General features: G+C 40.8%; 1 non-coding gene across 1 annotated transcript; it reads left to right on the top strand.

Moving 5' to 3' along the window:
• Positions 1–7,659: 7,659 nt before the first annotated feature.
• On the top strand, positions 7,660–7,766 carry LOC130741538 (small nucleolar RNA R71). The gene has a single exon (XR_009020431.1). It is a non-coding gene; the product is annotated as a small nucleolar RNA R71 (small nucleolar RNA).
• Positions 7,767–16,194: the final 8,428 nt, after the last annotated feature.

Here is a 16,194-nt window from a genome sequence, read left to right as displayed (position 1 = left end):
GCATCCTTGCCGTCCATTCTTTATAAAGTTGAGCGATCCTCTCCTTACTGAGCAGAGGTGCCACAGGCAACCTCTTCTCAATAACATGGACTGGCCTCCTAGCTCTGTCCCTCACCGCATGAATCAAAGAGCAAATCAAGTGAGGAAAGATGGGTCGATGCTTGTCTTTACTCCTGTTGTAGAGGGAATAAATCCGACCAGCAATGATGGTGGCCACGTCCATAGGATGACCTCTCACGATGCAGTAGATGGCAACCAATGTAACCTCTCTAACTTTAGACTTGTTAGAGCTAGGAATGAGGGAATCTTGCAAAAATTCAGCCCAAACTCTAGCCAGCGGTGTCATATCCTTCCTCCTCACAAAAATAATCTCATCATCAACTGCTTCCCAGTCCCGCCCAGGCCTAACAATCACTGCCTTCATGTCTTCCAAAATCTCCGGTGACTTCTCCTCTAAAAGCTCATGATAGGTGGCCTTCTCGGGGAAAAGCTCCTTCTCTTGGTCCTCCGTGAGGAGACCAAGATGCCTGCGAATGACTGCTGGATTGTAGTCAATCACATCTCCCCTTAACCAAGATGAATTCACCGGTGGCCTGGACCTGTCCTCTTGATTGTCACAGTAGGTGTTCGCGTAGAACTCCCTAACCATGACCTCACAAGCAAACGGAATGGGGTTGACCCAATTCTTCCACCTCCTAATCTCCATGGCTTCTTGCATGCCCAAGAGGTCTCTCCTTCCCTCCCGATACAAAACTCCCCGCTCCTTCACACACTCCTTGTGTGCTAGGTGAGCTCGGTAAAACTCCTCCTTAATCGCTGATAGGAAGCGGGAGCGATCAAAACTCCGGGAGGTGGAGGAAGAAGTTGCAGCTCTTGTGTTGGTTCTTGCTCTTTTTACAGGCATCTGCAAAGTTGTTAGCACATACACAAGCCACAGACGTTAGAAATGTTAGTTCAAAAATAAAAAGAAATGAGAGGAGAAACTTTGTACAAAAACAAAAATAGAACAACCTAAGAGCACCCAACAAGTCTCTTAGTGATTTTGGCAAAGAGAGAAAGACTACCACAAGCACTTGCCAAAAATCGACTAAGAGAACCCATTGAGGCATTCTATCAAACACCTTATAAGCAAAAGCTAAACTAAACTAATCCACAAAATCCTAACTACCCATTCCTCACAAATTCACAACCCCTTTCTAATTAAGCACAAAACCAACCCATAATGAACAAATACAACCCCAAACCCAACTTGCACTAACACAAATTCACTCACCCTTACCCAAAAGAAGCATGCATTGCAAAACTCATGAACCAAAATGAAGGAAAGTGGAAAATGGAACTTACCTTGACTTGAGAGTGAGTGGGTGCAAGTAGAATAGACTTGATGCAATGCAGAACTTTGAAGCAAAAGGAAGAGCCAAAGTGTGTGCAAGTGAGAAATGAGAAGTAGAAATGGGGTTTGGAGAGAGTGGGGTGCATTTATATGAGAGAAATGAGAGTTAAGAGTGGGAAAATGAAAGGTTGGGGTTTTAAAACTCAAAATGTGGGCAATAATACGAACAAGAGTGCTCGAGCGCTCGAGGAGAACGCTCAGGCGCTCACACCAGCTCTAGAGGCAGTGCCTCTGCCACTAATTGGCGCCTAGGCGCCCATGAATTGGCGCCTAGGCGCTCAACCCAGTTTTTCCACAAAAATTTTACTTTTTTTTTTTTTTTGAAATGAAACACCTAAAATACTACAAAATTCAAAGATAAAAAAATAACAAAATTAAAATAATGGGTTGTCTCCCATTTAGCCCTAGGTTATAGTCCTAGGTGGACTCTCCTTCCGATGGTGTTAGGAAGGAAATTCCTTTCCATTGATTAACTTACCACAAGCGCAAGGAAGAAACCTTGCACAAAACCTCTAGAGTAAATCCTCCCATGAGGCAACGTCCTCTTGCTCATCAAACCAAGCTCTAGCCTCCCTTGTCAAAGAATGAGGGAAGAGTTTAATCTTCACTTCATCACTTGAAACACCCTCAATCTTAGCAAGGGTCCTAGCTTGGGTAAACTTCACCATATGAGCATGCAAGTTCTCGTACTTGGACCCCCCATACTTGTTACCTGTGACACCCCGATTTCGGTGGCGTCACTTTAGTAACCAAAAGTAAACTTAATGCGGAAAAACGTAAATATTTTTTTTTTTGATAATAACTAAGACAAGACTGAATTAAATAAAACCCAAATGCGAAAGGCAACAGAACTAATATACAATATATATAGCATCCCCCGCTGTAAATAGCGACCTCGTCACGAGTAACCTCCAATGACGGAAAGTAGAAAAGTGTAACGCCAGTATGCAAAATGTACAATCCCAAAGTGTTAGGTCAAGTGTCAGCAACACAAGCCCTCAAAAATAAGAATAAGTCAGAGCTAGGACACTAACACCCAACCTTAATAGACTCTAATCACCCATCCCCCATACTTCCATCATCGACTCCCATCTGGTCATGCATGAAGTCCGGGTCCACGTCGAAGGCTCAATAGTAGTCATTTCGCTCCGGGTCTTCCCCGAACGACGAGGAATCACGGAAGAATCCACCAACGACATCTGACAAAAAGGGCATACATAGCCCCCCAAACACAGGTAGCACGTGCAAGGGTCAACTTACGGAATATAGGATAGAGAATACAAGACACCAGATAAAGTATAAGGGGTATATATATATATATGTTGTCTATATACATATAAGTTCTGCATTGTCTACCCTAAGGTTTAAACATAGCATGTTATCAAATCTCTAGTACAATTCAATCATCAAAGCACATACGATATTTATCAACATCTACTCATCCAAATCTCAACAATTATAGTTAGAGTGCATGATATGTCATACAACGGTAATCATAATAAGATGCATGGTGTGCCAATGCAGAATATGCTGACACAAACCCGAATAACGTCACTCTGCTTGGCGACGGGACAAACCAATGGTATTGCCACTTAAAGGCTGGGCACCTCGAGACGGTCGTAACACCGTAACACTGGCCTCGTGTTTAACCATTTCTGCTCGGGCGTCGCTTATCACCTTTGGCTATAGTCAAGACGATCCAACTCTACATGGTTCGACCATTTCTGCTTGCTATGCCGGACATCAACAGGCACGATACAACTCTACATGGATGATCGTTACCTCCTGTTGTGCCAGGTATAGTCAGGACCGATTCAACTCTACACGGCTGATCGTTGCTTCCTGCTATACCGAAGTACTCCACTTGGCACTTCATCGCGTGTATGCATGGGTGCAATATGGTTAGCTAAACAACGATTATAATTAGAGTGCATGATATGTCAATGCAACGTCAATCTCGACGATTCCGGAAAGAGTAGGCTGGGCACGTTTGAGTCGGTCCTAACACTGGCATTGTGTCGACCATAACCCCCGAGTGTCACTTACAACCTTGACATAGCCGGATCAGTCCTAACCCTGCGGGTCGACTTTTCCCTCCGCTATGCCCGACAATCAACAGGTCGATCCTAACCTCACGGTCGATCATATCCCCCGTCGATGTCCGAATTACCCGAAGGTATAAACTGTACCCGAAGGCATAAACTGTACCCGAAGGCATAAACTGTACCCGAAGGCATAAACTGTACCCGAAGGCATAAACTGTATCTCATGATGATCTCCAAATCATCCGACTCATCTCCATTCGATGGTCAAAACTGCTCAACGAGCAAGAGTATCAACATACTCGCTACTTCTCAACTTCCTCAACACTTGGATCCGACGACACTTCTCGTTTTCCAAAACTAAGATTTGACTTCCACGCCTTCCTTTCGATTTTATTATCATTAATTAAAGATTTAGAGGTTGTTTAATGTCTTATGAGTTTTCTTTACAAAATACTATCCTTTTAGACTTATCGCAAATCCTATAAGTTCTCGGGATCTCCAAATCCCCAAATGACTCCAGAGAATGTCTCGATCCATACACATCATAACAAGGTCCGAATCTCATTCGTCCTATCAAACTTTCTCAAAACTCTCAAAATAAAATCGGCATGACCTGCCCGCTATTCTCACTATTCAGAAACTCAGATTTCATTGCTAAAGCATAAATAACTCAGCACCATCAATCAACATGTCATATATCAACATAATAAGCAATAACCACATAGCACTTAGCATATAAGGCATGCACCACACATCCTAGATTACCCACATAGCACATAGCATGTAAGTCAATCTCCAAAAACATTCAGTAGATGAATCATCTACATTGTCAGCCGAAGCCTCAGAAAACTTTTCCCAGTCAATCACAAACAAGTGCATAAACAATAAATCAAGTCGAATTCGTCGACACCTAAAGCATTAGCTAGTAAGGTAAGTTGCCCTTACCTCTAGTTATTCCAGCGTTCTCCTCAAACGTTCCTTCACAATGAGCTCCTTGATCTTCAGGAAATTCTTCAAAAGAACCTTTAAAGTAAAACCACAGAATTCTATCAAAATCTATCGGAAACTAAGCTATCCATGCTCACTAAGGTTACACGAAGTAGTTCATACTCCGAGGTACGATAATCTAGCGCGAAAGGACAAGTTTTCGGAAAAGGAATTTTCCCCCTCCTCCCCTATAGGGCTCGGCCACTTTTCACAATTATGGGGCTCGATTTTTCTTCGATCAAACTTAGTTCCTATGCTTTCATTAGCCGTAACTAAGGGTATTCTGAACTCGGAAAAATTATCGGATCAAAAACTGTCGCAGGGGTATTTTGGTCATGATTTTTAACTTAGAAATTTCAAAACTGAAATCCCAAAAAACAAATTTTGCAGGGACGTCACCAACGACATTTATGACAACTAATCCTACTAGCACTAAGCTAAGGCGATAGTTTTCAGCCTAAAGGTTGAAGCTTTACACCAAAAACTCCAAAAATGGGTATTTTAGGTTCAAATTGATTCCGGCGGAATTCCGGCGACATAACGGAAAATCTAACCCGGCAGAAGTGATCTTGGGCACATAAGGAAGAGGTTTATAATCAGAAATGAAAGATTCAGGATAGTTTTGCAAAAACCCATAAACTATCCGCTCAGAAAACTCTACAGAAAAGCTATGGAAAAAGCGATCAGAGGTAAGGATTAGCGACTATACCTCGAAGCCTTGAAGTAGCAACTGATTGATCGACGATCAAGCAAACGATGAAGAAAATCTTCTCTTCTCCCTCCCTTGTAGAACTCGCGGCCTTGATGAAGAAAATGGAGGAAAATTTGAGTTTTTCTTCCTTTCTTTGCTATATATAAAGGTTGGAAATTCGCGGGAAAATGAAAGTTTCGCGAATCTGATTTTTCCGGCGTCATTCTCCGTGAATTAATAGATATGTTTTGGCAAAAGAATTCCAAAACTATAAAGAGGTCTCCTTGTATTTTTGGCAACTAATGCATAGTCGGTATAAAACTATTTTACCCGATAAGTTGCTTTTTGCATCGAATGTCGGAATAGAAAACTTCCTTCGGAAGAAAGATTGAAATCATCAAGAGAAATGGGTGTACGCGTGTAGAATATTCATTTGAAGCTCTGAATAGAAAAAGTCTTCATCGTCGAGAAATTCTAGGGTTTTGAAATACCAGGGATTCGGTTTCGGCAAACTTCCGATGATTGGAATCGGACGTTCGTAGATCCTAGAGTTTCGCCTCGAAACGATTTTCATATATGGAAAAAGAGAAGTTCTAACATTTCTCTGAAGATTTTTGTAATTAACTTCCATCGTGCCTAAAAGTGAAAATTAGCTATATACTAGGGTTTCTGACCTAGGTTAAGCGTATAACGATCGTACTATAACTTTTATCGATCATGATGTAATCCTTTGACTTTTCCTGAACTTTCTCCTTCATAAATTTATTTCATTTGGTAAACTCTAGTTCAGGTTTCCCTTCACAATACATCAACCCTAATCGTAAATGGAAATCTCTTCCACTGATCCTAAGCTTAAAATCTTGGGTCTTACATTACCATTAACAAGCTTGATGAGAGCCGGATGGAACTCATCAATTTGGGCATTAACTTTGGGGATCTCTTCCGAAACCTTCGACCTGCTTCTAATCACATCACAGACAAAGTCATTGTCATGGTTAGTCTCAATCATAGGATTAAAAACAGAAAACCGTACCTTTTCCTTACCAACACGGAGAATGAGGTGACCCTTGTCAACATCAATCTTAGCTCTACCAGTAGCTAAGAAAGGTCGACCAAGAATGAGAGGAATATATTCATCCTCCTCCATATCAAGCACAACAAAGTCTACGGGTAACACATACTTGTCCACCCGCACCATTACATCCTCCACAATCCCATATGGAGTCTTAAGGGATCGATCCGCCATTTGCAAGGAGAGCATGGTTGGGGTAACCTCTCCTAGGTTAAGCCTCTCAAACATGGTGTGAGGCATCAAATTGATGCTCGCTCCAAGATCACACAAGGCTTCCACATCCGCCATGCCTTCAATTTCCACCGGAATAGTGAAACTTCCGGGGTCCCTTCTCTTCTTAGGCATCTTCCGCTGCAAAATGGCACTACATTCTTCCGTCATCAACACCGTCTCATCTACTCCCTTCAATCTTCTTCTCTTATGCAGAATATCCTTCATAAACTTAGCATATATAGGCATTTGTTCCAAAGCATCGGCAAAAGGAATACTAATGTGGAGTTTTTTGAAAACATCAACAAACTTTGAAAACTTTTTATCTAAGCTCCTCTTAGCTAATGCTTTAGGGAACGGAACCTTGCTAGTTTCAGGAGTAAGATCAACTTCCTTTCTCACCTTAATAGGCACAACTACTTCTCCTTCCACTCTCTCCTCTCTCTTTTCTCCCTCTGTTTTTTTCTTCAATTCATTCATCACTCTCCCACTTCTAGTGGCTACAACAGAGGCATTTTCTTGCTTAGGATTGGGGATAGTGTCGGAAGGAAATTTACCTTGAGGTCTCTCGGCTATTTGCTTGGCCAGCTGACCAAATTGATTCTCAAGATTCTTGATAGCCGCCTCTTGATTCTTGTAATTATTCTCCATCCGGTTGATGAAAGTTTCCACCAACTCTTCTAAGCTCTTCTTGGAACCACTACCTTCACCTTCTCCTCGCTCTTGAGGTTGTCTTGAGCTTTGGCCTTGGAATCCTTGGCTAGGAAATTGTCTTTGAAAACCATTTCTTTGCCCATTACCACCTTGCCTCCAAGAAAAATTAGGGTGATTTCTCCATCCTGGATTGTAAGTATTTGAAAATGGGTCATTCCGAGCTTGACCCATAGCCTTCACTTCCTCCTCCGGTCTAGTCTCTGTGCATTCTTCGCTGTCATGTGGCCCTCCACAAGTCACACACTCCAATTTGGCAACTCGACCACCAATCTTGGTAGTCTTCATTTGATTTTGAATCTCATTCATTTGCTTGGAGAGTTGCTTGTTGGAGGCCATAAGTTGATCATAAGCTTCAACCTCAAGGACTCCTCTTCGGGTTTGGCGATCATTACTAGAGTTCATGGCTCTTATAGCCATTTTTTCAATCAACTCATACCCCACTTGTGGAAGCAAGGCATCGAACTCTCCACTTGAAGCTGCATCCAAACCAAACCTCGAAGAATATTGGAGACCATCATAGAACTTCGCTACTTGCTCAGCTTGAGTAAGGTTATGTTGAGGACACCTCCTCAAGAGCTTCTTGAACCTCTCCCAAGCTTCATAGAGATTCTCATCGGTGGATTGAGTAAAAGTCATGATGTCATTCTTGAGCTTCCTCAAGAGGGCTCTCGGAACAAACCTTGTGGTGAACTTCTCAGCCAAGTCTTCCCAAGATGTAATGCTACCTTGGGGCTGTGAATTCAACCACTCTTCAGCAGTATCCCTCAATGAAAAAGGGAATAAACTCAAGCGGATGGTGTCCGCTGAAACATTCTGAACTCTGTAGGTGTTGCAATGGCGGATAAACCGCTCCATGTGTGCATGAGGATCTTCAAGAGCACCTCCACCATACTGATTTTGGCTCACCAAATTAATGAATGCCGGCCTCAGTTCAAAATTTCCCGTGCCATCGGGGGAAACTATGCTGCCCGGATAATCGTAGCTCATGGCAGCCGAGGTGAGGTCTCTAAGAGAACGATTGGCATTCTCCAATTCTTGCTCTTGAAGTCTTTGAGCAAGAGCCTCATTCACTCTTTCTTCAATGTGGGCTTGCATCTCCTCCTCCGTCATATGGGCAGCCATGGCGGCTAACTCAGCAGCTCTTTGTTGAGTTCGTCGACGATGGAGGGTGCGTTCTGGCTCCGGATCAAACAGCAGTGGATCCGAACCAAGTCTACCGTGCATAAACTGAAATCAAAAAACAGAGAAAAGGTTAGTAACACCTATTCAATGCAATGCTTAGTAAAACGAACAAACAAACTCTTTAACTTAAATCGAAAACCACAAACAATCCCCGGCAACGGCGCCAAAAACTTGTTGGTCAATTCGCAAGTGTACGAATACCTCCGGGTTTTAAAATATCGAACCACAGGGATTGTGAGTGAGAATTGTTGATTTAAGCCTAAGGTTTGCAAGTTCTTAAAACAGTAAAATTCAGAAATTGGTTTTGGTTGATTGTGACAAAGGTTTTGCAAAAGAGCAATGCTGAAAATGATGTAAATAACAATTGATGAGAAATTGCCTTGGGTTGTTGATCATCTAATCCACTTTAGTTCACCTATCCTATGCATGTGAAACCTTGATTTATCTCTTGTTGCTATAGCCTATGTACTTACTAGTTGATTCCTCACAAAAGTAATTCTCTCAAACTGAAAGATAAGCCCAATTCCTTGTGTACTTAAACATTCATAAGAGTTAAATAAGCATGTATGTTCAGGCCAACAAAACCCTACCCTCACTCTATGCCTAGAAGCAAGTATAGAAGGATCTATTCCAATTCATGTCCCTAAATCATAACAAATTTCCATTTGATTATAATCTAGCCTATAGCAAAGGTGCACCAAAGCTAAACATGCAATAAGGAATTGAAATACAAGATTGAATCAAGAACTCATGCATAGAGATAGGATTTTAACAAACTAAAATTTCATAGAATCTCTTAACCCAAAGCAAAATGTAGACTAGCCACTCATGGCTAGTGAATTCATAAAGAAAATGTAAGTAAAACCTGAGAAAAAGTACAAGTTGGAAGCCTCCCTTGGCCCCAAAGTTCTCCTCAGCTCTCAAACTTGATCAAAAATGAGTAAAATGTCAAAATGTATCAAAGAAATTGGCCTAAGCCTTATTTATAAGCAAATTACACGAAGCTGGGCGCTCAGGCGCCAATTCAGAGCGCCTGAGCGCCAATTGCATGTGGAAAAACATGCCTCTGGACCCTATTGGCGCCTAGGCGCCCATTCCCACAGCGCCTAGGCGCTTAAGCTCGCCTGAAAAGGACTTTTTGGCTTCTGAAACTCCTCTTTTCAATCCTCTTTAAGTTCTTCATCAATTCCATGCTTCTTGGCCTTCTTTCTCCTTCAGTTTCTGCTCTCCAAACCTAACCAACAAGTCAAGGAAGATTCTAGAAGCTCCAAGAGCTCATTAGCACAAGAGGTCCTTCATAAAACACAACAAAACCATGCAAGTCCTAAACTTTACTTAAAATGCAAGAAAACTACCTATAAAACTACTAAATTACCAAAACTAAATAAAGACTAAAGAAAAAAATAAAAATGCATGAGAATGCATGAAACACTACATGAGACTCAACAAAAAGACTCAAAACAAACAAAGAAATGACCCTAAAAACACTACTAAAATAGGGTCATCACTCCACGCCGTAGAAATAGAAGAAATGGGAGGTTTTGGCTTCGAGGTTGACGGCGTTGCACATAATCACGTAGCATCGTATGAAAGCCCAGGCGTTCAGATGAAGTTGGCTTGGGGCTACGTTGATCTCCCTCAAAACCTGGCACAGAAAAGGGGAGAAGGGTAGTTTGATCCCCAGATCAAGAAAGAAGTACTCGTAAACATAGAAGAAGTGGGGCTCTTACGCGCCTTGTTCGAGTGTGCGACACTTCTAAGGGCGACGGATGCTCAAGCCTCGGCTGGTGATAAGGATATCCTCGAGGGACTTTTCGTGGCATAACCCTCCGACCCGGCGGGCTAACTCGGCGATGGATTTGTCGGTTGACAACTCAGAGGGTCGGCAGATAGCTTTCAGATTGGGTTTCCGGGTGGCAGACGGAGGAAGGGTGGAAAGGACTTGGTTCCAGAAGGCATTTTTCTCATTTTCCTTAAGGGGAAGTCCCCCGGCCGGAGGAGGAGTGGTCGGGGCGCGGGATGTTTGAGCGGGGCCCTGGAGTCGAGAGGATCCTTTGGTGCGGCGTTGAGGAGTCATCTTTTGCAGAGTGGAGCTGAGTCGAAAGAGGAGAAGATGCTGGGGTAATAACTTGAGTAACTTTGCAAGGCTGTGAAGGGTTTCAAAGGTGGCAAGTAAGAGAGTGAAGTTGAATTTAAAGGTTAGGATAATGAACGGTTGGGAAATCGTGCCCCATCATGACAAAGGTGGAATGATTGCCTCGGGAGACGTGGCATAGATTTTGGAAAAATGGGGGTGCCGCATTGAGTGAAAGCTGCAACGGTTGCTGCCGGTTGATTGAAATTCAAATTATCAAAATTGTGACGTGACTGGAAGGAACATGTCAAAGGTAGCGGTTGAGATTCTGTGGATTCACAGACCACTGGCGTCACTTCAAGGCTCGACGCGTGGGATGGACACAACACTCGACAGAGTGTCACGATTCAAAGCACGTGCGTAACTATGCTGAGGCGGGCAGACTAAAAGCCTTCGCAACAAGCCTGCTTGTGGACTTGGGTCGCCCGGAAGAAGAGGGCGCGGCTAGAGGTCCAAAAGTGTTGATTACAAAAGGCTCTATTTATCAGGCCATGTTGGCCGTTGTTCTTCCCTTCTAGATTTGAAGTTTTTAAGTTTTAGACAGTATCCTTAGGGGATCTCGCCTTATTTCTTACTTAAAGACACACTTAGCTCTCATGCTTCGAGCTCGGTGTCTTGTGGATTGGGCGAGACTCCAGGGTCCCTCGCCAAGGAAACCTGACCTTGGGCGGGGGACGCGCCATGACCTTGGGCCTCCCTTCCCTAGGCTCAACTTGCCCATTTGGACAGATTAAGGGAGTCAAAGCCCAACTCCACCTCTATAAATAGGAGGGGAATACCAATCGTAAAGGACTCTTAGCTCATTTGAGAAATAATAGCATTGAAATTCAGTTATATTTTCTCTCTCTAAGCGGTTAGAGTTTCTCTCTCTAAGCATTCACATCACTTTCCTCTCACACTTTGGGTATTACCTTTCCTCTCTATGTTCTAGCACAGAACATTGTCTTTGTTTTTTTTTTTTTGCATTTTTGAGGCATTTAGTGGCGGTTTAGAACCACCACTATGTGCTTTCAGACATTTTTTTGTTTATAAATATATTTTTTCAATCAAAAATTAATTTTTTTTCTCTCTTCCACTCTTACAACTTGAGCTATCAATCGGGGACAAGAATTTGCTTTTCGAACTTTTAATGGATTTATTGGATAACCCTCAAATTTTATAGGAATTTGCAGCAAAATATTAAAATTTTGATTCAATCACTAACACTATGTGTGGTAGAGGGAGGTCGGGTAGAGAGAGAAAGGAAAGAGAGAGTTAGGGGGAGGAATGAGATTATATGTGTGTTTGGTTGTTAGAGAGTTGAGAGAAGAGAGAGTTTTATCGGTGGGCCCCATTCCTATTTTGGGTCTCTCCGATTTGGAGAGAAAAGGAACAGTGACGGTAGGAGGAACCATGTGCCAGTTTTTATTTTATTTTTCAATTCTCTAATACTTTTTTTTTTGCATTTTCGAGGCATTTAGTGGCGGTTTAGAACCACCACTATGTGCTTTCAAACTTTTTTTTGTTTATAAAAATATTTTTTCAATCCAAAATTAATTTGTTTCTCTCTTCCACTCTTACAACTTGAGCTATCAATCGGGGACAGGAATTTTCTTTTAGAACTTTTAATGGAATTTGTATATTGGATAACACTCAAATTTTACAGGAATTTGCAGCAAAATATTGAAATTTTGATTCAATCACTAACACTATGTTTGGTAGAGGGAGGTTTGGGTAGAGAGAGATGGGAAAGAGAGTTAGGGGGAGGAATGAGATTCTATGTGTGTTTGGTTGTTGGAGAGTTGAGAGAAGAGAGAGTTGTGTCGGTGGGCCCCATGCCTATTTTGGGTCTCTCCGATTTGGAGAGAAAAGGAACAGTGACGGGAGGAGGAACCATGTGCCAGTTTTTATATTTTTTTTTTCAATTCTCTAATACTTTGTTGCGGTTTTCAACCGCAACTTTGTTTGTTTTTTTGGTATTTTCGAGGCATTTTGTGGCGGTTTAGAACCACCACTATGTGCTTTCAAACTTTTTTTGTTTATAAAAATATTTTTTCAATCAAAAATTATTTTTTTTTCTCTCTTCCACTCTTACAACTTGAGCTATCATTCGGGGACAAGAATTTGCTTTTAGAACTTTTAATGGAACTTGTTGTAAATTTTATGGAATATGTATATTGGATAATCCTCAAATTGTACAGGAATTTGCTGCAAAATATTGAAATTTTGATTCAATCACTAACACTATGTTTGGTAGAGGGAGGTTTGGGTAGAGAGAGATGGGAAAGAGAGTTAGGGGGAGGAATGAGATTCAATGTGTGTTTTGTTGTTGGAGAGATGAGAGATGAGAGAGTTTTATCGGTAAGGCCCTTGCCTATTTTGGGTCTCTCTGATTTGGAGAGAAAAGGAACAGTGACGTGACGGGAGGGGAACTATGTGCCAGTTTTTTTTTTTTAATTCTCTAATAGTTTGTCGCGATTTTCCGCCACTTTGTTTTTTTTTTTTCATTTTCGAGGCATTTAGTGGCGGTTTAGAACCACCACTATGTGCTTTCATACTTTTTTTGTTTATAAAAATATTTTTTCAATTAAAAATTAATTTGTTTTCTCTCTTCCACCTCATTATATCTCATCTATCTCATTTATCTCTACCATACAAACAACCTTATATAAATCCACTCTATTTCTCACTTATTTCTCTCTACTCAACTTCTCTCTTATTTATCTCTCTCATCTCTACCAAACAGAGTGTAAATGACAAGTGAGACACTGAACTCGAATCACTAAAAACCGCGAAGGAGTAAAATTCCAACAATAATATGTTCATGCCTCATTTTTTATACACTTTATTTCCACTCATTTTTATTTATATTTCTCTCTTCTTAGCATCCATCACATCTCATACTTTCTCTCTACTTTTTCTTTTCTTTCTACTTCTTTCATCCTTCTGTAACACCTCATTTTCCGATTAGTAGAATATTTATTAATTTATTTTAATTATTATTAGGTTATATAGTGATTTGAATAAATAGGTGATTTTACTATATAATAAAGTGATTAAGTGATTTTATTAGATAATTAAGTGAGTAGTTGGGAGTGGGGCCCATTATAAGACTATTTTAGGGTTAGGAGTGAAATAGAAAAAGAGAAATCAAAATTTGAGAATTGGAGGAGTTAGCAGAGCAGAAGAAAAGAAGCGTGAAAGAGAGAAGGGGAGAAAAGAGAAGAAAACCTAGAATTTGATCTTCAAGAGGTAAGGGTTTGAATTCATGTTCTTTTGATTGGTATGATAGTGGATAATGATAGAAAGCCTGATTTAGGAACCCTAGGATGCAGTTTTTTCTAAACTGAAGGTCGATAGTTGAATTTAGGGTTATGAATTGTGGGTGGAAGAGAGGGGGTAGCGCGCCGCGCATGGGGCTGCAGAAATTTACGAGCTCTTGAACCCTATTTCGAGCCGTGTTAATGACAAATTTGAAGAAGTAGTCTTCATAAAATTTGTAGCCCTTTCTGTTATAAAACGTTTGTCGCTGGTTTCGCGTCATTCCAACGTCTGTAGCTCGAGTTAGATGCATTTTAGTGAGGATAGGTTAAGCTGTCTCGTTTCTCACGAACTGTTGTTAGTGTTAGATTTTTCCTGAATTTTGTACTTCGAATTTAGAGTTGAAAATTTACAGCGATTTACAAAACGTGTAGGTTGTTGTACAGTTTATAACCGTTTTGAATAAAATGAGTCATTTTAGGTGCAAATTTTGTTTTCGAAAAAAGATGTGGTGCGCGCGCGTGGTGCTGCGCAAGGCGCGGTGGCGCGCGGACATGGCGAGGGTTGCGCGCGAGGGAGGTGGCACATGTAGGTAGTGCGCGCATGAGGGAGATGGTGCAGAGATGACGAGTTTTTGGGGAAAATTAGGAAGAATCTAGTTTTTGTATAATAGTTGCAGAACCTGTTATATATGAATTATATTTAATTTATATATGTTTAATAGTTCCTTATATGATGTTGTTTCTGAATTGATGTTATGTGTTAAGTTGCTAAGTTACCGTGATTGCAAGTTGTGTGATTGATAACATGTAAGTGTGTGTTTTGTGAAATTGGAGATGATGTGAATTGTTGAGCTGGTGATGAATATGCTAAAATAATTAAGACTTGGAGATGGTCTGAAAATGCATATGTTAGTTGAGTTTTACACAATAAACTGCATAGTTGTCAAGAGACAATGTTTGCTACTTCTCGTGGAGGCTAGTGACTTGTCCCAAAACTGATGTGGTTTTGAAGCCTAGAGCGAGTGCTTTATTGGTGGTTATCTGTCTGGAGTGGACGCGGTGATACCGCTAAGGATAACAACTTTGGTACCAAAGACATTTGCACGGGTCTCACTTGAGTCATATTTGCTATTGTAAAATTGTTATGCTAGGCCTTAGAGAGCTGTTGATGCTAATTAATGATAATTGTGATATTTTTTGAGATTTGATGTTGTGGTAATTGGAGACAATAATATTTTCTTACTTGATGCTATGAATTATGGAGTATTGTCATAACTGTGAGATTAATTGATTATATTAACTTACATAATTTATTATTTGTAAGTGGAGTGTGAAGAATTTATGTAGAACATAGATAAGTTTTTACATTATTTATTATTATGTTTATCCATATGATATGAGTTCTCACCCTTCTGTTGGAATGATGTTCTATGCGACATCGCTCAGGTACCGAGGATAGTGGAGATTCTCGCGAGGGTTAGTTGGATGAGCTAGTATTTCATTTATGGTTTAGTTAGGGGAGTCATGCTCTGTTATGTAACACCAGGGAAACGCTTAGTTTTGTACCTTGATGTTAAGAGTTATTTTATGAACTCTCTTATTTATTTTTTGGTTATGTTTTATCTTGGAGTTGAAAATAAATCTGTTGTGTTATGCATATGAAGTTGTGACATTAAAGTTGGAAAATTTATATATTTATTATGAGCATGACAGGTGTTTTTTTTTTGTTACAAAGAATGGTAGAACGGAGAGAAAGCACCTCCAGACTACCGGGCAGGGCGCCAATGGCATGCTGGGGAGGCCAGCAGAGGCCCACTTCTAGAAGGAGCGCCGGGGGATCTCCCCGAGGAGGGTTGCCCACCAACTGGGATTTTACTGACCCCAGGGGGATTCAAACCCTCGACCTTTGGGAGGTGAGAACTAAACCCGGAACCTGAAGTCAGTTGTGCCAACCCATGTTGGCCATGACAGGTGTTTTGATTTATGGTTTTGGAGAATAAGTGTGACACCCTCGTGTTATGCATTTTACTCTGATTTATGTTATAAAAATTACGCAGGGTTTAGAGGGTGTTACACCTTCCACCTCTTTCCACCGCAAAGAAGGGTGTGAAAGCAACATTATTCGTGAAATTATCTCTTTCAATCTTTGTTGTTTTTATTTCTTTTAGGTTAAAATTCATGGTTAATCTGACAATTTAATTTTAGATAGGATGTGATTGGGATTTTGATTGAATAGCACTGTGGCTTGACAAAAACTGTTGTCCCATTTAAATTTCAGAACCTCTGTTATAATTGCAATTGTCCTTATGAGTTTCATATTTCAAACACATCTTGGCTACAAAATAATCCCAGCTTATGACATTGCTACTTTCAAAAACTTCAAAAAGAGAGTTCTTTCAAGAACTTCAAAAGTTTAGTAGATGACCCTTCAATAAGAACTTCAATTGTGACAACATATTTTGGAGATTATGCAAAGAGATCCTGCAGTACCTAAGACCCCCAGACTATGACCAAATACAAAATA

The sequence above is a fragment of the Lotus japonicus genome, chromosome 2 (assembly GCF_012489685.1).
Source record: "Lotus japonicus ecotype B-129 chromosome 2, LjGifu_v1.2".
Lineage (NCBI taxonomy): Eukaryota > Viridiplantae > Streptophyta > Magnoliopsida > Fabales > Fabaceae > Lotus > Lotus japonicus.
Note: the sequence above shows the minus strand (reverse complement) of the source record. Positions and strands in the feature narration are given on the sequence as shown.